Source organism: Misgurnus anguillicaudatus, unplaced genomic scaffold (genome assembly GCF_027580225.2).
Source record: "Misgurnus anguillicaudatus unplaced genomic scaffold, ASM2758022v2 HiC_scaffold_33, whole genome shotgun sequence".
NCBI classification, from domain to species: domain Eukaryota; kingdom Metazoa; phylum Chordata; class Actinopteri; order Cypriniformes; family Cobitidae; genus Misgurnus; species Misgurnus anguillicaudatus.
This window is the reverse complement of record NW_027395283.1, coordinates 1,022,631-1,043,013: the sequence shown is the minus strand read 5'-3', so window position 1 is coordinate 1,043,013 and position 20,383 is coordinate 1,022,631. Positions and strand designations below refer to the sequence as shown.

At 34.7% G+C, this 20,383-nt stretch overlaps 1 protein-coding gene and 3 long non-coding RNA genes across 7 annotated transcripts in view; 1 reads left to right on the top strand and 3 right to left on the bottom strand.

Annotated features, from left to right (window-relative positions):
• Nucleotides 1-4,692, top strand: part of LOC141363258 (protein NLRC3-like) — a 173,546-nt gene extending 168,854 nt beyond the window's left edge. For 2 of the 3 annotated variants that reach the window (XR_012368799.1, XR_012368797.1), the window contains one exon: nt 43-4,692. The gene's annotated coding sequence lies outside the window, so the exon portion shown is untranslated. The remainder of the gene's footprint in view (nt 1-42) is intronic. The other variant, XR_012368798.1, reaches the window with a different exon arrangement.
• Nucleotides 4,693-5,913: 1,221 nt separating this feature from the next.
• On the bottom strand, nt 5,914-7,331 carry LOC129426303 (uncharacterized). Its single transcript, XR_012368696.1, has 2 exons — nt 6,554-7,331; nt 5,914-6,044 (listed from the first exon to the last, which is right to left on the bottom strand). It is a non-coding gene; the product is annotated as an uncharacterized lncRNA (long non-coding RNA).
• A 3,021-nt stretch (nt 7,332-10,352) lies between these two features.
• On the bottom strand, nt 10,353-11,892 carry LOC129450374 (uncharacterized). Its single transcript, XR_012368844.1, has 2 exons — nt 11,388-11,892; nt 10,353-10,525 (listed from the first exon to the last, which is right to left on the bottom strand). It is a non-coding gene; the product is annotated as an uncharacterized lncRNA (long non-coding RNA).
• A 3,945-nt stretch (nt 11,893-15,837) lies between these two features.
• Nucleotides 15,838-19,270, bottom strand: LOC129419093 (uncharacterized). Of its 2 annotated transcripts, XR_012368785.1 has the most exons (5): nt 18,965-19,270; nt 18,258-18,306; nt 18,040-18,172; nt 17,839-17,934; nt 15,838-16,533 (listed from the first exon to the last, which is right to left on the bottom strand). It is a non-coding gene; the product is annotated as an uncharacterized lncRNA (long non-coding RNA). The 2 variants fall into 2 exon arrangements; XR_012368784.1 differs by having other exon boundaries at nt 15,838-17,934.
• Between the last annotated feature and the right edge of the window lie 1,113 nt (nt 19,271-20,383).

Genomic DNA, 20,383 nt, shown 5'->3' with positions numbered 1-20,383 from the left:
GTGTTTGTGTTTGTACTGACATTTTTTCCATGTGCTCGTTAGGTTTATTCCTGCCACCTGTGTGTGTTGATTGTCTCGCTCCAGCTGATCCTCATCACCACTCAGCTATATCTACCCTCTGCTCCCAGTGTTTGTTGTCAGATCCTCTCTTCATGTTCACGCTGTGCCCACTGGATTACTGTGTCTTGTTCCCGAGTTGGATTAGTGTTTGTTAGTGGTGGGCAGAGCGAGGCTTCGTGAAACACTGAAACAGTTGAACCAATTGTGCCGTATGTTTCGAGGCTTCGAAACATCAATCCGAAACCGCCTCCACAGTGACACCTAGCGGTCGTTTGCATGTCTTTACATGAAACAGCCTTGACAAGATTTTAGACGAGCGCTGACAAATTGTATCCCACATGTTGTTTGAGTGACACACAAGTGATAGGATGGGAGAGTGGATAGTGCTCTCGACTCTCATGCGTAGATCTTAGGATCGTACCCGGGAAATGCATGCGCTACGTCATCATAATAAAATGCTTTTTGTTGTTGTTTTAACATCTGTTTGACAACTACATGAGCTTTTAGGCTCACAATTGTCGATAACTATAGGCTATTCGGGTCTATTTAATAAAAAAAATAGAATAGAGATATACCAAATAAATAATAAGAGATTCATAAAATATATCAAGCCATAATATGCCACATTGTTTACATATAAAGATCTTTATTCAAATATATAAATTGTTCTGTGTTGATAAATTCAACCAGCTTCTTTTTTTACATATAATTTCTCCAGCCTTTGAAAACACACAAGGGACACTTTTGCTGGCATGCATTTTCTGTAAGTGTTACAAACCTATGAGGAAAAATTACTTTTTTTCAGTAATTTATAGTATTTGATCTTGCCAAAAACGCATCTATGAGGTATTGTCAGATTTGTTTCCTACCCTGTCAGTTTAAGATTCGACGCAGATTCGACAGGTACGCCACCTTTTGAAATACTTGTGAAATGCACCACTTGATGTTTCGAATCACTTCATCACGTGACATGGGTGTTTCGAATCACATTTCGGAGCAGTGTTTCGAAACATTTACGCTTCGGGATCTCGACACAGTGTCGAAACGTCAGTTTCGCGGGAGCCATCCCTAGTGTTTGTGTCATCTTCGTGTGGATGTTCCAGTCTGTTTCTGGTTTTCTATGACGAGTGGATGCTGCCAATTCAAAGCCTAACCTGGAGAAGGATAAGGAGCAGCCTAACCTTCCGTCGCCGCCAGTCCGTGTGGAGTTTTGAATGGATTTGATAGGGACTGCAGACGTAAGACCGGCGGTGACGTCACGGCGAGTGCATGGAAGAATCGTATACCGGCGGCGACGTGACGACGCCGCATGTTCGAAATGTACAAAAAAATTACGTGTACTAAGTACGTCTGAACTATGTACGTCGCCTTACAACACGCCTGATACATACGTCGCCACTAAGCACGTCTGATAACCACGTCGTCTCTAAGCACGTCTGATAACCATGTCGTCTCTAAGCACGTCTGATAACCACGTCGTCGCCAAATAACTACGTGTTGTTTTATGTGGTCCTGATGCTGCAGTCCTACAAAACGAGTTTTACTGTTATAGGCCAAACTGATTGAACTTCATTTAAAGCAACAAAAGGACACCAATACAAGGTGGACAACAATCAGTGAGTGAGTAGCTACTGAATGTGAATTTCACTTTCATTACTTTAACTTTTCTGTGCAGCCTAAAGGCATCAGAACGGGTTTAAGTTAAAAGTTGACAGATTTGCATAGTAAAAGCCACTATCAGCTTCTGATAGCTTTTTGAAATATCAACTGTTAATCTATCTTTGAAACTGTAGTGCAACCACAACTGCGTTAATAATTTATTCTATTAAGTTTAAAAGATCTGCTGTCTTCTTTAGTATTAAAGTTAATAAGTTTTACTTTTTTTATATATATAGCCTTATCAAAGTAATTTAACTGGTGCAGTTATATTGTTCTACTGGCTACTGTGGTAGATTTAGTCTGTAATCATTTGATGTGTATATATGTACTATACAGTCTTCCTCTTTGGCCCAGTTTACCATCACAAGAAAGTGTTAAAGTTTTTTTTCATGACGTACCCCTTTCATGTGTTTCAAATATTTCTCTTAACAGTGATTGTTTTCTGTTTATTAATTCAGTGAAGCTAGTGGATGGATTTGAAAGAGGGTTTACTAGTTCACCTGGCCATTTAGTCTTAATAATTATTGGTAAATTAACTTGGCTTTCTGTTCTTGAAGGGAGTTGTGAACCTTCAAAGAGAGTGAACCTGGGGCCAGGGCTTGAGCCCAAACTTCAACCCCCCTGTAATGGAACTGCAGAGAGGAAGAAAGGAAACAGTGAAGGAGATGGGAAGGAGCTAGGCTTGGAGGTGCAGAGACTGGTGCTCATATGTTCTTAATTATGATTGACAGGCCTGAATGATTGGGCTCCTCCAGAACCTACATTTAAAACTTCATATACCCCAAACAATTGAGAAAAGAGGGGGAAATCTTAACAATCAGAGGTTTGAATATTCAAAGGTCAGTTGAAGTTGAAATTATGTCCATAACGCTATTTATTTAGATGATACTAAGTTATTCAAGTAGGCTATATTCAGACAGTATAACAGCAACATAAAAATTAATTAACAGTAATAATATTATATATTATGATACTGTTTATCAGGCATGTGTGTGTGTGTGGATGCATACATGGGCTGCAGTATGTGTGTCCTAATGATTCACTGTTGTAAGTGAACTTTGTGTAATGTTGAAACATATTGGGCAGCAGTATATGTTGAAAATTTACACAGCTACACATCTTACTGAATAAAATAGTAAAATAATATTTTGTACTTTGTATTTGATAGGGTTGATGAAATGCATTTGTATTTTGTATCAAAACTTTAATGTTTTGTATTTTTAAAATACTGTAAAATACTTTGTAAAAAGTCTAAATGATGACATCATAGAAATGCGGCCTCTGATTGGTGCCTACTGAGAAGTTTGTCTAGCCCTAGACCGGAAAATGTATCCATATGAAAGGTGGTGGTCAATGTTAGAAACGTGCAGGCTGCTGCGAGCAAATGACTAGATTAAATAGTTAGAAACTAGCTGCTATGAATACAGGTGCCATCAGTTGTCTTATGAATGACTTGTTTGTCAGTGTTGCTAATGCAGTGTAGGCCCTTCAGTTCATACTCGGTTGCATATGTCAGATTTTTCATGACTCAGAGTCATTGTAATGGTAAGGCAAAAGATCAAATAGACCAACTCATGGAAGGTTTGCGAAGAAATGTCATGCTCTCATGTAAAAGTATTTTTAGTATTTTCAAAATACAAAAATACAGTAGTTTATTTTGATACATGTTGTGGCTGCTGTATTTTGTAGGTTATTTTGATACACTTGAATCAAAGGTATTTGGTATTCTATTTTAAAATACATTTTGATGTATCTTTGCCCAACTCTGATATTTATGTAATTGTAATTCACAAACCTGCATACTGTTTATAATTTTTCATTGTAACAGGAGCTACAAAATTAGTTGTATTTTGTGCAGTTGATTTCATTAAGGTTTTGACAGTCTCATGTAGTTTAAGCTACGGCTGCCTGCAGTACTGCTGCAACCCACATTTTGGAAAACATTGTAAAGCATACGGCTAAAAGGAACAATGTCTACTAGTGCAGTGTATAATAAATGTTGCCTGTGTATAATAGCTTACTCTTCTGTATTAATATAATGGTGTAATTATACCATTTTTATGTTCTCCTGGTAGCTTATCATACATGGTCTGGCTGTGCAAGCAGGAAGCTGAGCAGATTTACTTCACAAGCCAGTTAACTCTACAGCAGTTCAATCCATATAGCAGCTGATGAATGTTTTTTGGGGTTAAGGGTGGGGGTTTGTTGTGTTATTATTTATTATTGTATATACAGGCTTTAAACTGCAACACAATGCACAACAAAATGTGTCACTTTTCTTTATTTCAGAAATTCCCAAGGAAAAGTACAAATTATTCACATCTATAAAAATACCAAAAGTCAACAATGGCATGTTTAAGAAGTGTGTGTGTGTGTGTGTATATATATATTCAGCCTATTTAATTTACGTGTTGAATATTAAACACATTAACCATAGTGTTTTAAACTATTAAATATGACTGTGTAACATACAGCCAAGTGTGCACATTTGCAATGTTATTAATACATTTGCAATATAACACGTTTAGCTTTTAAGATCTAGCTACAATTGCTGAGGTTTGTACGATCACACACTTCTAAAAAGGTCTGACAGCATCTGCAACTACTTTTGAGGTAAGTGTCTATGGCGGCGACGTACTTATCCACGACGTTGGTCTCACGCGTCAGTGGAGGCGACGTACTTATCCACGACGTTGGTCTCACGCGTCAGTGGAGGCGACGTATCCTTATCTCGCGTAAAAGTACACGACTGTCTCCTTTGCTTGGTTATCCGTGGCACTATCCACTCGCCATAGTTTTCACCATTGGACTATCATCACCACAACACCATCTTCACCTACCAACTCTTCGCCCACCACCGTAGTCCATCGGCCACCATTACATATACTCTGGAGATTCATCAGCCCTGTCATTTCTGTTCATATTTACATATTTACAATAAACATTCATTCATTTCCTGCATTTGTTTCCTCCTCCTTTTCACGAGTCGTTACAGCAGTTCTGAGTTTTCTTTGTTGTATTTTTCACTTCAAATGTTTGTCAGATGGTTTTCAGATCTGGACTGTGCTCAGGACTCTTCTACTATAAACTCATGCTGTTGTAATAGATGCAGTATGAAGTTTATCAATGTCTTACTGAAATAGACAAAGACAGATGAAAGCAGATGTTGCTCTTTCAGTATTAATTAGGTCCTTCCAGATGTGAAAGCTCCTCATTTAGACGCTAATTGTCAAGTGTATTCTCTGACTGTGCGCTTTCCCACACTTGAAGGAGTTAGGTTCTCACTAATTTTGAAAATATAATCTGGATTCCACTCAATGATTAGGCCTTTGTGAAACTTTTCCATTCATTTATTTTTCTGGATTATTTAACACAGACCAAAGCTACATTAAGCTTTATAGGTGAAAAACCTTTAAAAAGACACAAACATACAATATAGTAAACACAAGAAAACCAATAAAATACATTAATTGGCAGTGTTACCATGACTTAATAACAATTATTACATTTAACCAAAATACATACACATAACCGTATTACATGATTCAGCACTTAAGGGTAACACTTTTTTTACGACCCGCAAAGTACCGCGTAATTAAACCGAATTTACAGCGTACCTATTTGTAACAACAGAGTACCTCTACAGTACGTACTTGTAGTTATAAGGGAACAATATTTTAAGTTTGGGGTAATAAGGGGGTAAGAATATATGGAAAATTATTCTCTAAGTATTTCATAACTACAGGGTACCTATTGTAATATGTATGACTTACGTCTATGGGTAATATGGTCTATGTGTAATATGTTTTCTTTTTCATATTTGCTACTTACCTGATGAAGTGTTTTGTATAGCCTACAGTTGATGTCTACAAGCCACGTCTGCAAATAAAATATAACACACAATAAAAATAATAGCAACTTGTACCTCTTTGATCTGTATATGTATACACGAGTTACCAGGTAACTCTTATATTTGCGGGCTGTAAATTAAAGTGGGACTTATTCCCCGATTGTTCTGTGTATGTACCAGGTAACTCTCATATTTGCGGGCTGTAAATTAAAGTGGTGCTTTGTTCACCTCTTATAAATGTTATAGGGTAAATACCATAAACATACAGAATATTGTTATTTTTATTTCAAAACAACTTATTTCAAAACATCTTTAAAACACTATAACTAAGCCAACACTTAATGTTTATTATCACATAACTTTTATTTAAAATAAAAAGTCATGACAATTTTTCATTGTTTTTGCGGCTTGGCTTCCTCTGTTGGTGTTCTTGTCCACTCGGATGATGAGTTGATGTCGTCTCACAAATTCTGTTCTGCATTACATAAAAAAAACATAAATGAAAGCCTTCAGTAAATGTTTCTTCACTGTGCCTTGACAGAAACAGATGCTGTTTCTCAATTCCAAGAACGCAAAGAACGGACTTGCGTCCTCGTGGAGATCGGTCTTGCCAGGCGACCTTGGAAGAACGAACTCGGAAGTTTTGCCGCAATGACTTCTGGGGCGTAAAGCGATTTCAGCAAGTCTGCACTCGATGCATCCTCGATATCAAGAACACATCCGGGTATTTTCATGCGTCCTCTGTCCTTGCGTTCTTGAGAATTGGAATGAACTTCGACCGTTAATGATGACGTAGAGCGAGGACACGAGGACGCAAGATCGCTGAAGAACGCATATTGAGAAACAGCCAGAGTTTTCTGAGCTAGTTACGTTAATAAATTTAGGCTAACTTATGTGCTAGCTAACCTGCTACCGTTAGCTGGCAACTTTCTTGAAAAAACATTGTTTGAAATGCGTGAGTCATGTATTAACAAAACCAGTCACCTTATCCAGCATGCGGATCCTGCTAACATCACTCGCAGCCGTACTCCACAGTGTAGAACGTTTTTAAAACCTCTTAAAGAAATTTCACATCAGGATCGCGTTCCAGCAAACCTCCTGCAGACGGCCGCGCGCTTTACACCTGCGCAGTAGCCTACGCATGTAGTCGTCTTTTGCTGTAGCGGGAGCTGATATCTGCTGTTGTTTCATTCTGGTTTGCCATTGCATAAATTATATTTGGCTAAAATACTTGTGTTTACAGTAAATAAATTGCAAAGCACCACTTCAAATATGTCCGCAAATGTAGGAGTTTCCTGGTAAATAGGGAATAAGTTGCTATTTTTATTGTACTTACCTTAAAAAAAAGATAACCACATTAAATCAGCTGGACTTTTGTTATTAAAAGCAAGTAATATAGGCTACAAAAATAAAAGTGATGTGCTGTTATATTTATTTGCCGATGTGGCTCGTAGACATTGAGTGTAACATTCAGTAGTCAATATGAAAAATTCATAAATAAAAAAAAAACATAATTTCCCCATAGACTTGACTAAGTCATACATACCACGTAATATTACAATAGGTACCCTGTTGTTATAAAATACTTAGAGTATAAATAATTTATAATTCTTCATATTCTTACCCCCTTATTACCCCAAACTTAAAATATTATTCCCTTATACCTACAAGTACATACTGTAGAGGTACCCTGTTGTTACAAATAGGTACGCTGTAAATTCGGTTTAATTACGCGGTACTTTGCGGGTCGTAAAATAAAGTGTTACCCTAACCGGATTTTAAATAAAGGCTGTGAAATAACCCATGCTTTTAACCATAATTATTAAGGACCTTTTATTTTGTAATTAAACAATATTTAGTAATACTACTAATTTACTAATTTGATTTATTTAAATGTCAAATGGATTTTAACAGTTTTATAATCCTCTAAAGTACTTAACCAAATCATGAAAGTAAATTAAACTTAGTAAATTAAGCTGACTAAATAAATTAAATCCTAATAAATGTTAACAAACCCTAAATTTGCTAAACAAAGAATAATACAAATAAACACATCTTATCATACTACGCAAACAAACACCTCGTAAGCTAAATATGCGCTACAAGAATAATGACGTCATTTACAGAGCGTCATTGAATGCTACACTCACACGCTGATAGCAGCAACAGCAACAAAGTACAGCGTCTCTTAAACAAACAAAGCTTCAGAGCTTACCGGCTGTCTCTTCAGAGTTTTATGGTAAGTACCCAATCCCGCACAGTCTTTAACCCTGTAAGACCCACGGTTGCAAATTTACAACATCACTTTTAACAATAAAAAAAAAATGCCTGCAAATGTTTTTTTCCTCTCAAAACCACATTTACATAGTTAATGGGTCCTATTGTTTGTCCTCACAATCCTGTTGGATAGAAGAAGTGTTTATAGGTCCGGTCATCTGGCTATTAACTCACTCTACCTGCAAACTTCCCGCTGAGCTCATTTCCTTTTTTTGCATGACTGGATTTGTCAGGATTAAAGTAAGTAACATTGCTTAAATATTTTTTTGGGTGTTTATTACAATGTCTAGAACATGTACATATTTAGTTATTTTGGAAAACTTTCATCAAATTTGATTTAGAGCTTGTTATGTCTATGTTGTAATTCTACAACGTTGGGTCAGAGTGGTAGTCAAAATACCCTGTGCACCTTACACATTACATAAGGACACTGCACTTTTCAAATGATCACAAATTGAAAAATAAATGTAGTAGAAATGTAGTGTTACATGATTAATTGTAACTAAGCTCTAAATGTGTTTTTCTGTTAATTGTTTTACTTAGTTTAGCTTAGACCATTATTAAACACATGAAAAAATGTTATGGGATATTTGAAACTTCAGCATCTATAGCAGTATTTGAAACTCCCTGTATCTTTGTAGTTTTTTTGTTTGTTTTTTAACTTCTAAATAATCCTGAGCCATTTTTTCTCAATGTTGCCCAAGCAGCTGTTAGTAGCATTAGGAGATAGAAAAACAGATTCTGAATGTTCTGGAATTTTTGGGATGCCTGTTGCATTGTCCAGATACATGTGCCAATGGTCTTGAATGTGAACCTGTAAGTGTTCTGGGGGGATGCATGTGTTCCTTTAGTATGATAAGTAGAGAGCATAATAGGCTGCAATAGACAGTATTGTTTGAATGTAGTGAAATGTTGATTATCACTTCATTGAAATTATAATACTTATGGGCATGCTAATGACAATACTTAGATTTCTACCCACATGGTCTACCACCCTGTCTATTCTTTCAGTTTATCTACTACAATGTAAGACCCATATGTATTATTCACATATTTAACTTCATTTTTTTTACTTTTTCCATTTCAGAATGCCACCAGCGCAGAAAGGTATTTTATTCAGTGTGCAGGATGTGATTGCTTTCAAGTGCAATGTTCGCCTGTGCTTAACAGATTAAAAGAACTGTTTTAGGGACTATCACTGTAAGTGAACACAGACTGCCTTCAAACCACAGTTTTTTTTTTACGAAAAGTTTTGTAAATATTTTTTTTCCAATATTTTTTATTAATAAATGCTTATTCATAAAACTATGATTGTTGTGTGGTTATTACTCATGATATATACTGTTATGGGGCTAAGTAAGCAATCAACCCTGCAAATGAATGCTTAAATGTTCTGTATATCTGTTCAGACAAAGTGAGTACAAACACAGAAGTTCTGCTCCCAGCAATGCCCAATGTTGCAAATTTACAACATTTTCCTAAAAACTTACTAAAACGTAAAAAATCAGAAAACTCTTTCATTTCTACATCAGAGGCCTCCTAAAACAATATCTGGGAGGTCAAAAAATTTTTTGCTCATTTTTTTCTATATTTGGGTCTTACAGGGTTAAAACAGGTATCAGGCTCTAATACTCGCTCAAGGTTTCCTTTGAGCTAGCACTGCAGTCCGCTGTAGTGTCAGCTCAGGTGCATACCAAATGATAGAAACAGTGCATTGTTATCGGGTCTGGGCACGCGAAATTAGTTGCACCTGATGTCTAATCAAGGAAGGCGGGGTGACGGGCGGTTTGCCGCAACACTAATCCTCCTCCATACCAACAGAGATGAAGGCTTTTGATGTGAGCACTGATAACAATAGAGACCCTGGTGAAAAAATAGTATGCTAAATATATTTAATTTTGATATACTTAAGTATACTTGCAGTCACACTAATGACCAGTATACTTAAAGTGTGCTATTGATTAGTTTATTTAAAGAGTGCTATTTTGGAACAATTAATTTTGTACTTAATATATTTTAGTTGTATATTAATTGTAACAAAGTACAACTTTAAGTGTATTTAGTGTACTTTTGTGTGCTAAAGTGGAACAACTTTAAGTGTATTTAGTACAATTTAAGTACATGACTGTTTTTGTGCTAAATTCATGCTTGATAAGTGGATTTAGAGTGTGTTTTATTTATGTTAGGAGTACATTACAAATGTATTATGAGTGTCTTGCAAACATACAATCAGTATACCTTAAATAGACTGTTTGCATACATTCTATATATTTTTGGCCAATCCAAAATTCTAAAAACTGCCCTAGTGAAAAATGAATATGCCAAGTACATTACATTTTGTATACTTTTACATACCTGCAGCTAGATTAGTAATGAGTATACTTCAAGTGCGTTAATAATTAGTTAACTTAAAGAGTGCTATTTTGGGAATAGATTACTTGCTGGTAACATAACCAAAATAATTTTTTCCAAATAAATAAAAGCTGATTAAAACAGTCAAAAACAATTCATTTTAAATATATTTAAAATATAGTTTTATTCACAGCATTCAAAGTGTACAGTATTTGCCTAAAAATTGAACAATTACTCATTGAAGAATGTCAAGATGATTAAGTTTACAACGTCTTTCTCTCCCAAATCAACTTTAGTCTGGCAGGTTTTGGTTCAGCCGTAGGAAATCTGAAAAAGATAGACAATAAGCTCAATTAAAAAGTGTTTAATATTAAAACATTACATTTATTTAAGACTTACTGTATTAAATCTATAGTTTACTGGCAGAGATTGTATAGCAGATATATTTTTACCTAAACTAGAGCTTGACTAAAATGTCATCATATATATTAAGGGGCGGTTTCCCAGACAGGAATTAGACTAGTCCTAGACTAAAATAAATGTAAGAGCTGTCCAAACTGAAAACAACTTGCTCTGACATATCTTAAAATACATCAGTGCCCTTTGTTTTACATCGTAATGCACATAAGTAATGTTTTTAGTAAGGCATGTTTGTTAAAACTATCCTAATTAAACTAAGGTCTAGTCCTGTATAAAGCTAATCCCTGTCCGGGAAACCACCCCTAAGAGTTTTCATTATAATGACTTGCCTATATGGGCTGCAAAATCCTCCTTACATAAAATACTTTAGCTCCTAAAGAAAGATTTTATTGTATTAAATTTAAATGTAAAACTTGTCAGAAAGAAAATGCAACAAGCAGACAATTGGGTGGTTTCCTGTAAAGGAATTAGCTTAAAACAGGACTAGGCCTTAGTTTAATTAAGAAATATAACTAGTTTCAAAAAACATGCCTTAATAAAAACATTACCTGTGTGCATTTTGAGGCAAAACAAAGGACACTGGTGTATTTTAAGATATGTCAGTGCAAGTTGTTTTCAGGTTGGACAGCTCTTACATTTATTTTAATCTAGGACTAGTCTAATCCCTGTCCGAGAAACCGCCTCAATATGTATATAACGTTATCTAAACTGAAGCTTGATTTACTACTACGAATTAATTATTATATCTTAAGAGTTTAAAATGACTTACCATTAGCTGCAAAGTCCACAAATGTCTTTGAAAAACTTTAGCTTCTGAGGAAAGAATGCAGCATCATTAATACTAAATACAGTTAGGTAAAAGCCTTACAACCTCTAAACAGTCAATAAATGGTTAACTTTCACGCTACATTAAAAAAACAGATTTTCTGACGCTACCTTTTTTCATTAACATATACATACACACCAATACATATATTTAACAAAACAATCGGGTGTACTAATTTGATATAACAGGCTAACAGTGCTATCTTTCAAACCTTTAACATTAGCTATAAGCAGGGACGGTTTTTGCTATGGGCAATGTGGGCGAACGCCCAGGGCGCAATCTATGTGAGGGCGCACGAGCGCCCTAAAAAAAAATAATAATATCAAAACCGCTCATTTCCATATCAAGTTAGTGCTGAGAAACACAGTTGTGTGCGTGTCAGAAGAGGCACGGGTGAGGGGGGCGGGGAATCAACTTGTGACTGCAAGTCCCTCGCTCGCCTTGAGCAAGGGATTGACTGATCCCAGGCCAGAGGCCACACAACACAAACTGCTGCGTCTGCTTCCAAGTAAATTGTATTTTTCATTCCTAAAATTAACATAGACCCATATACCTACGAACATGTAATTAATTGGGTTATGTGAAAAAAAATTCTGTAGAGTCATCTAACTTACGTGACTCACGTCACGTGACTCCGGTTGATTGACGGGTAAAACGGACGTTGTTGTTGGCAAAATGTAATGCAAAGTTAATGATGTCGAGTCTTCATCTTCATCATCATGGATCAAATTAAAAGACCAAAGTAGCCATGCCATCTCAGTTGCCCGGTTCAGGAAAAGAAGATGAGGAGAAACGGGCAAAAGATAAAGGTATGCCGATTTCTATGAGTGACAACGTGAGTGACGTGACAGTAGGAAATAGGCTATTTATATTAGCCTCGCACTCTTGCTAATATCTTGCTATTAGCCACAGAATACGACTGTATTTGGTTTTAGTTTTGCTGAACTAGCAACTATTAGAATTGAGGCATCATGTCATGCAAGTAAATTCACTCTATAGGCAACACAGTCTAGTTTGTGTGTGCAACACAAAAAAGTGCAAATTCACACAGACCTCCTGACTGTGTAATTTTTTATTGCTTTACGCTATATGTGTCAACTTAAATAACTTCTAATATACATTGACATGGCATTTTGTAAGCTACAGTGATATAGCTTTTTAAATAATTTGTAGTGTATGCTTAGTTTATATAGGATGTTAACAAATACTAATAAAATGTGTGTTATGGTCATTTTAATTGGGTAACTGATGCATGTGTGAAATAAGTGTATCTAACTTACATAATTGTATCTTAATTGGAAATTCAGGGGCACTTCTGAAATATTTTAGAGCTAGAGCACCCACTGGCCAAAATGAGGAGTCAGATACTTCCACAGCAGCAACTGTGTGTGTGTGCGTGTGTGTGCGCGTGCGTGTGCATGAGTGGGTGTTTATACTGTATTACATGTTTTTCTCTGTTCTTGCTACCTTTTTGTATTTAAGATTATATATAACAAAATAATACATGTTGGTGGCGGGGTTTGGGGGTAATCCTTTGTTTTTTTCTGGGGGGCGGCCAAGGGATGGTTCGCCCAGGGCGTAAATCTAGCCAGGACCGCCACTGGCTATAAGCTAAGCTAAGCTACACAGCAGCTTATCACTAATAGCGAGTTAGACACCGCGTTATTGACAACATTTCGCATTCGAAATATGATAGTCTACTGATAAACTTCAGAATGGTCAAACGCTAATCAAATATAATTAATTTTAAGATATTTTAACGTACCTTGGGATTGAATCCGTCCGTCTTGAACGACTGGTAAAAATCAAAATACGTGCGTCGTGACGTCATCACACACGTCAGATGCATTATTCAAATCTCAGAATTCACTTTTCTCTGAAATGCATTTACGAAAACTGTTTAAGTTAATTAATGTGTACAGCTAAAAGCGGTATGCAATTGACTCAAAAACTACAAAAAAACAAACACCCATATTCCCCTTACGAAAATGAATGTTTTTTTTGGGGGGTAAAAGTTAAGTAACCATGTTTTTTTTTGTGTGTATTGACTATTATTAGCAAAACCATGGTTATTTTGTGGTAAAACACAGTTAATTGGTTTTTCCAATGCTTGACTATAGTGAAGTTAAAGTGTACCTTATTATGTTAATAGTATATTACAAATGTATACATCTACAATATAAAATGTAACTGAACATACTCCTCTCTCGTAAGTTTAAGCCCACGTTATTTCTCCATAAAATAATATACATTTGTAGACCCCATATACTTTCAAAATGTACTTAAAATATACTGTTTCTAAAGAATACTAAATAATGTATTTTAGAAATATACTGTCAGTGCATTATTAGAATGATAACTTTAAGCATACCGATAAAGTATACCTATAATACATTTTAAAATAAGTTTAAATTTAGTATACTTTAAAAATTGCACAAAACTTTAACTTTAAGTATATTTTTCTAAAGTATACTTTTAGAAAATATACTAAAGTATAATTATTTTGAAGTATGTTAAAAGTTTAATTGTAAAAAATACGCGCAAATATGTTGTAAGCATACTTTAAATATGTTTAAAGAAAGTACATTCCTTTGTAAGTATATTTGTAATGTACTATTGCAAAGTTAAATATACTTGAAATACAATAAAGTATATTTGTTTTTCACCAGGGGATGATCTCTCTCCTCTTTAGTTTAAAAAACTTGGATTTGTCTGATCAACAGAACAGTTTTGTCTCAGTCCATTTGAAATCAGACAGAAGAGCATTTCTGGATCTTGTTTCCATTGGGCTTCTTCTTTGCATGATAAAGCTTTAAGCAGCATTTGTGAATCCCTTACGAAAAATAAGTACACTTCAAGTTCATTTTATTAAGTATACTTAAGTAATGTTGGAGTATAGTTTTAAGTATACTTTATGTAGTAAGTGTACTAACATTTATGTTCTAGTAGTAAACTTGTAAGTGTACTGCTTGAATACCGCTTGGGACTAAATTGGCCCACTTTTAGTATATAAAAGTATACTTCTAAGTGTAAGAGTAGTCAACTTTAAGTGTACAACTAGTGCACAATTAGTTCTTCATTTGTACTGCAAGTGAACTCATGAGTATACTAGTAGTTTTCTAGACTTATACTTCAAGTGTACATGCAAATGTTCTGTTAGATTACTCTTAGTAAACTAGTAGGTTACTAATTTTGTGCTGCAGGTATACTTCCAAATGTTCTTTTAATATACTTTTAGTTAACTAGTAGTTTACTAGTCATATACTGAAAGTGTACATGCAAGTGTTCTGTTAGTGTACTCTTAGTAAACTAGTAGGTTACTTATTGCAGTGGTTCCCAAACTTTTTCAGCGTGCGGCCCCTTTGTGTACGATGCATTTCTTCGCGGCCCCCCAAAGAAAATTTGTGACAAAAACTGTTCTAAAACTCAACATTTTAATAAAAAAATTAAATTATACAAAAAAGTAGTGCTTTTGGTTAGTAGCCTATTTTTTGGGGGGTTAAATTACACAGAATTCATGATAAATTAATGTATTTCATAAAATGTCATAAAACTGGGGCCCCCCTGCCACCATCTCGCGGCCCCCAGTTTGAAAACCACTGACTTATTGTATACTGCTTGTGTAACAAAGCACTTTGACACTGATGATCCATCTGCAGGTTTTTATTAAACACTTATTTTTCCAATAGGCAAGGTCAAACAACAGCAAACATACTCATAAAGCGGGTAAAACATATAAAGATCAATAAATACAGATAGATATGCAGGCAGGCAAACCGCTCAGCAATGACAGCCGGTACAAATCAAGACTTTGCACTGCCTGAATGTTTCCAGAGAGTTTATATAGGCTGTCCAATGAGTTTCAGGTGGCAGAGTAATCAGTCCAGGTATGCAGGATTATGGGAAATGGAGTCCAGAACGTAAGTTAATATTCAGGGGATTCAGCCATATATATAGATATATATACACTGTAAAATGTAATAAGTTGAGTTTACTTAAAAAAGTGAGGAAACTGATTGCCTCATAATTTTAAGTAAGTTAGTGTGTTGCTTTTAAGTTGGCAAAACTTTATATTATTTGTAGCCTAAACTTATTCAACAAGTAAGGTAGAGTATTGATTTTAAGTTGTCAAAACTTAACAGTACAAGTAGACTAAACTTATTAATCAAGTAAAGTGAAGTACTCTTTACTTAAAATCATTAGTTGAGATAACTTCTTTTTATTGTTCACTTTACTTGTAAATATAAGGAAACTGATTGCCTTACATTTGAAAGTAAGCTGAACTAACAAAAATGAGTAAAGCCAAAAAGCAACAAAATGAGGTTAAAACATTTATTTTAAACATGTTAACAGTGTACAAAGTAAAACATTTACACACACACACGCACACACGCACACACGCACACACACACACACACACGAAAGGGGTTTGTGTTCAGTCACCCATCAATCTGGATACCCAAAATGCAACAATAGACCTAAGACAGTCTTGTTTCTGTTATTACAAACACAAAGAACACACCTTGACAAACAAATTCAAAACTAGTTTTTTTTAGTGACTGCAGTTTTGGTTTTGTATCCAGGTTGTCATGTGACTGATAAAAAAATCACAAATTGCATCAACAGACCTACAGTAACAATCTTGTTTCTGCCATCAGAAACACGCAAAATACAGCTTAACTAAAACAAAGTTTTGCAGCAATTAAAGTTGAGTTTTTCTGGAACTTGCATCCAGGTTGACGAAAAATAAAAACCCCAAAATGCAACAGATCTACAGTAACACGAACTTGTTTCACACAAAACACACTACTTCACATTAGTATGTTTTGTTTTGACTTTAGTGATTTGTGCCCCAGGGAAAGAAAAACCCTGTGAATCAACTCAAAATAAGCTGTGAAGAGATACTCCATATTTAAAACAACGATCAGTCCAAAAACTAAACACATGGCATGTGATACTTTCTCAAGTCCATCCATGGCTGTGACACCCTACCAAATAATTGCTGTAAACCATGTGGAGAAATGTGTCTGTCCTCCGGCACCAGACTGAGAATTCCTATTGATAGTTTAGGTGGGTCACCATCACAGTCCTAATAAGATAGAAACGCAATATTAATATACATTCTCATAATACAAATGCAAAGTGGATGTGTCATTTAAAAATTTAAACTGTTCAAGGTGATGTTACTAGTTTTTGAAGTGACACTTAAATTTGTAACAGTGCTTCGGTTGGAATTGCCAATAATAATTTGGACCTTTCAGCAGAAGCTTCTTTCCTGGTGGTGCAAAAACATCCTTGGAACATATTTAATTAATAATATCTTGTTAGAAAACTCTTCTATAGGTAAGGTATGTTGTATAGGCAGCAGGTTGTTTTTCCAGAAATAATCCCCAACAGTGTGATCAGGACTCTGTGTCAAGCAGAGGGTCTTGTATCAAACTGGAGGGGCTTATTTCATGATAACAACCTGCTGTCTGTGCATTATCCCACTTGTTATGTGGCTATTTTACTCATAAGGTAAGCAACATTAAATATTTATTTTAACTATTTTATAAGCTTATTTTTAACAAATACAGGAAAACCTGTTTATTTTCAAGTTTTAAGACAAGACGTTCAAATGTCACAAACACACTATTTGGTTTAATCATTTGTAACTATAACATCATATGTTATTAAAAGACATTTGATTTAATTTTGTGTATTATTAAACTGTACCTGTCAAATTTATTTCCAGCATACGGGTTACAGCGTGTTTAAGCGGTTCTAATCTGTTTTGAATACATCTGAATGTAGTTGAAAGTGGACAGCTCAAAACGATTTACACACTGTTAACACCTGTATTAAGCTTTGTTCACTCATAATGCGATAAACCAAAACCCATAGTGTCATAGTGTTGATGTATTTCGCTACTGTCAGGTATACATCTCAGACTGATCTTTGAATATTTGATGTTTTGCTTTCTTTATAATGAATTTGAATTGGTCATGTAATTGGCATAAAACCTTTACCTGGCAAATAAATTATGTTTTCATTTATTCACAGCATTTATCAGAAGTTATTGATTCTCTTAATTGACGGAATAACTCAATGGCGGGGACAGAGTTCAAAACTACAATACAAATTTCTCGCTAGAAATGCAACCAAAAGTGAAAATATTACTTTATTTACACTAAATGTGTGCTCAGTTGCTTTCTTGGCCACCATTTTATTTTATCGAACTCAACCAGGCTCAACCAATCCTGAGCATGCTCACGCATAGAATTGTGGGACAAAAGGATGTGCCTTGGTGCCTTTAATTATCTTCTATTTACACATTATTTCTTTAATAATGCTAATTAAATGCTAACACAAAAATTAGGACATCTCATATTGATTAAACGAGAAGAATACTAACCATGTTTGTTTTCAGGAAGTCTGTAGTGTCTTCGAGAAGAAGGATAGCAAGACCACAGAGAACTACCGTCCACCGAGCACTGTCATCAGTGATGTTCTGACGAATAATACATAAAACATTGAGATCAACAGTGAGAACAGATTACTTAAAAGTTAGCAAATGGACTTAAACTATTTAAAACAAACAAACAAAAATACTTACTATTAGATACTCAAGAGAGCTTTTAAACTTTTCTCTCATTCAAAATCTTCAAAAACAATGTTTAGCAAGGGATGAGAACAATTCTTGCTTGAGGTTTTTGCTTGCGACTTGGTTGTACTCCACAGTAACGTTACTATATGAAAGAAGGATAACAAAAGAACAACATATCAAGATTTTAAAAGTTTTGACATGCCCTAAATAAAATGTGTGTTAATTACCTGACTTTCCATGAAGGGTATGCGCTCTCTTCAAAGAAACAAGCTCCTGCTAAATAATAATAATATACAATTAACATAGTATATTGATTGATAAGATACTAAAAAGCAATTGTAAAAACAACATTTTTAGCATTCACTCTATAAACTTAAAACTTTTTATACAGCACATCTCTTATTTAACATAACTTGGCATTTTAAGGTATGAAATTATTTATGTTTTTTCTCCAGAGGTGGGTAGAAACATGCTTACTGCATTACATTGACTTGAGTAACAATTTTGAAAGCACCTACTTTAAATGTGCTATTTTACCTTTTATAAGCAGTTCTAAGCATTTTCATGTAGTTTATTATTATAAACCACACCAACACGAATTATAAACTCACTAATTAAGCAGTTTTTCCATTGCATACTTTTACTTTTACTCAAGCAGTTATTACTATAAGGCTTAACTTTAACTAACTTTTTATATAATTACATTTTTACTCAATCTACCTCTGCATATTAGTTACTTATGTCTGTTGAACGAAAATGTTTATCTTTAAACATACATGATTAGCAGTTGTTGGATTGCTAATTGTGATCAAATAGCATGCATCAGTTTTATTATTACCGACAAAATATTTTTCTGTTTACAAAGTGTGATTGTAATATTGCGATAAAAATGTAGCAATTAAAAAATAAAAATGATATATAAGCACAAACTTACCTCCTCATGCTCTTATCCGACCATGTGCTGTTGTCGTCTTCTTCAGTTAACCACTCAGTTAAGCCACCACTTACTCCTTTGGAGCATTACTGCCACCTACTGTGCAGTCATCCTTTTTGAAAATACTTGAAATTTTAAGTTGAGCTAAATTAATCTTTTAAGTTTAATCAAGTTGACTTGAGTTTGCATAGAAAAAAGTTGGGATTACTTAGTTAAACTAAGTAAGGTTAACAAACTTAATTAAATAAGTTAAGTTTACTTAATCTTTTTAGTAAGCTCAGCTATTACATTTTACAGTGTACAACCTCAAATCAGAAAAAGTTGGGACACTGTAGAAATTGTGAGTAAAAAAGGAATGGAATAATTTACAAATCTCATAAACTTATATTTTATTCACAATAGAATAAAGATAACATATCAAATGTTGAAAGTGAGTATATAATATATAAATCATATATTTATAATTTTTTTATTTATTATTTTTGTTTGATTAGCTCACTGGTAGCATACGAAAGATTTAGCTTCAAATTGAAAGTACAATTAAAAGGTATATGTCAAATATAAAAATTAATACACAGGAACATTGTATTGTACTTTAAGTGCAACAGTGGGGAACCTTCAGGGCCTTCTACGCCTTCAGAGAAGGCCTAAAAAAATGTATAAAAAGATTTTTTATTATAATAATACAAATAAATAATATTCAATAAAAATATGTTTTTACATTTTTTAATTTCTATTTAATTCAATTCAATACAATACATGTAATATATTTTCTCTCATCTATGTTCTAACGTTAAGCTTACTGTCAGGTTCATGTCATGAAAACATCTAATCCAATCAGAATCGTCCGTCTCTATTAAGGCCCGGTTAGCTGGCTCATTCATTGGTTAGGACTTCATGAATCCCAGGGAAGGCCAAGCTATGTGTTTTGGTGTGGAGAGTGACAGGCAAATCGACCAATCACGTTTTGATTTCAAGTGGGCGGGCAAAAAACAAAACATTGTAAGCCTTCATGAAGTCCTAATCATGCAACAAACTGGATGCGAGCTGCCGTAAAACACCAAAGACGAAGATCATAGACCGTTAATATTAATACAGTCTAATGGCCCGAATCTCTGCGGTGAGAGTGGTTGAGGTAAATGGCGGAAAACGTGATTGACGTTGTGGCTAGCTTGATAGGGCTGAGGTAAAAACGAAATTACTTAAGCGCGTACTCGTGAAGAGCACAGCTGGGAGAAGCGCGTGCAGAGGAGCCTGTGCATATGACGCGAACACGAGAAAAATAATGGGTTTAATTATACTTTTACTTCCTGACAGTTTCACTTGTTACGTGAGGATAGTAATGACTGACAGACAACGCCGAATTACATACAATATAATTTCCTAACTAAATCTGAGAGAACGCGAAAAATATTTTTT